This window comes from Etheostoma cragini, chromosome 15, assembly GCF_013103735.1.
Source record: "Etheostoma cragini isolate CJK2018 chromosome 15, CSU_Ecrag_1.0, whole genome shotgun sequence".
In the NCBI taxonomy this organism is placed as follows: domain Eukaryota; kingdom Metazoa; phylum Chordata; class Actinopteri; order Perciformes; family Percidae; genus Etheostoma; species Etheostoma cragini.
Genome location: NC_048421.1, coordinates 713,216 through 715,434, shown reverse-complemented (window position 1 = coordinate 715,434; position 2,219 = coordinate 713,216). Strand labels below are relative to the sequence as shown.

The 2,219-nt window shown below is 38.7% G+C and overlaps 1 protein-coding gene across 1 annotated transcript in view; it reads left to right on the top strand.

Annotated features, from left to right (window-relative positions):
• The window catches only part of LOC117958237, an 859,617-nt gene that overhangs the window by 215,905 nt on the left and 641,493 nt on the right, over nucleotides 1-2,219 (top strand). The gene's annotated exons all lie outside the window — the stretch shown is intronic.

Here is a 2,219-nt window from a genome sequence, read left to right as displayed (position 1 = left end):
CTCTACAACGTCCCTGTTAGTGATGGTGTTACATAGTCTGTCCACCAGAGGACGCTCTACAACGTCCCTGTTGGCAACTTTGTTTTTCTGATTCTTCTCATTTTTGCGCAGGCTGCTGGCATGTCCAGACACATCCTGGGCTCTATGTATGTACACACACACACACACATACACACATACATATGTGTGTATGTATATATGTGTGTGTGTGTGTGTGTGTGTGTGTCATACCCAGACACAGCCCTGATACAGCCCTTTTTCTTTTTTTAAAACTCGATTGAGCTCGACGTTTTAAAATAAAAAAAGTGTCGTTTAAAACACATGGCACCTTTAAATGAGATTTTAAGATTTTGACATTAAATTTAAGTGCAAATCGGTTCGAAACATCTTTAAAAAACAGTGTCGGTTAAAAAGGTAGAAGTTACCTTCGCTGAAGTCACCGAGGACAAGAAAAACCCGGACAGTCCGCTCCAGAGACAGTCTCTAAATCTAAAGACACAGAGACAGACATACGAAGGGACATTTTAAAAGTATTTAACGTTAAATCAACGACGGTTGATTCCAACCGCGCATCACTTTAAATGGCAAAAAATATATATAGACACTTAACTACTTAACTTAAAATTCTTAACTAAAGTATATAGTTCAATTTTAAAGAAAACGTAAGTACTTACCCTGTTTAAAAGATGAGAATATGAATAATTAATCCGGTTTTGGTCCGTAGCGTCCTCTCTGTGGCCGGTGCTGCCGTGAGTTTGCCACAAAACAGCGCCGGCTTTATATTTATAGTTTTCCTCGCGCCACTTCTGGGGACTTCTGGACTTTTCCACCGAACGTTGATGGGATCCAATCAGGGATCAGCGCCGGAGCTCGACTTGATGACGTAATATGTGATGTCCAATCAGTGCCCGCAGAACCTTCTCCAAGCTTCTGCTCGAACGGAGAAAGCGGGAGAACTGAAAAAAACACTTCGAGGTGAAAAATCCGAGCACGCAGCGCCTGATCTGATCCAAACGCATCCCAAAAGACACAAAATAAACTAGATAAATACTCAAATTAACAAAGACATCGTCGTTTATGAACCCCTGTGTGGTCAACATTTAGTTTTTTTGAGTCAACATTTTGACGTTTTTGTCTCTTTCATCCAAGTTTTCTCACTTTTTTCCAATGTTTTATAACATTTTTAGGAGCATTTTGACTTTATGGGGGGACTTTTTCTGCATTTTTTCTACTTTTCCCAAGGTTTCTTCAACCTTTTGTCTTTTTTTCCAATGCTATAAAATGTAACTCCCAAATTAAACTAAAGTAGGGAAGCATTCACTTTTTGAAAATGGGTCAGATTTGAGTGGAGGACAACAGAAGGGTTCATATTTATTATTATTATTATACATGGGGCAGAGGGGCAGTGTGAGTCTCTTCTAGCAGCTTGTGTGTTAACGCCACCCAGTGGTGTTGAGAGGACGAGGCACTGAAGGGTCAGACTGTATATTATTAAAACTACCATACTATATTATTAATATAGTGTATTATACTTTAACCCTCCTGTTGTCTTCGGGTCAAATCTGACCCTTTAATAAATGTCTATATCTGAAATATGAGTTTCTTTTTAACCAAATTACCATAAAATATGGATTGGATTCCTTCCAACGCTCTTTATAACACAACTGATGTCTTTCATTCCTCTGATCTTAACCATTAGTCACAATAATTCATAATTTCTGCTTTTTTAACTCTAATATTAGGTATAATTCTATATAAATGAGGGTTATTGACCATGAATTCCAAAAAGTAGTAAAACTAGTAAGGTGGTGTTAATGGAAACTAAAAAACAAGTCAGAAAAAGGGACAAAAATGTGACCTGGGAGGACACCAGTCTGTCATCAGCTTTAACTTTAACATTATTTTACTACAACTGCTGCACAACAGGTAAATAAATCTCTTAATATCAGAAACATTTAGTCACGTATTGTCTGGAAAATTCAACCCTAACTGCTGCTGAAAACACGAAACCCAAACCCACAATTATATTTATGAGGTCTTTATTGCATTGTCCAGCGCAGCACATTGAATATGGAACGCAATATCTCAGTTAAATAATAACACAATCACCATATGATCACGGAGGAATGAAGTCCCAGCTGCACACAGTCCCAGCTATAACAGTCTATGAAGGCGGGTAGTCCACCTCCTGGATGGTTGGCCCCCGGGAGTCGGCTCAG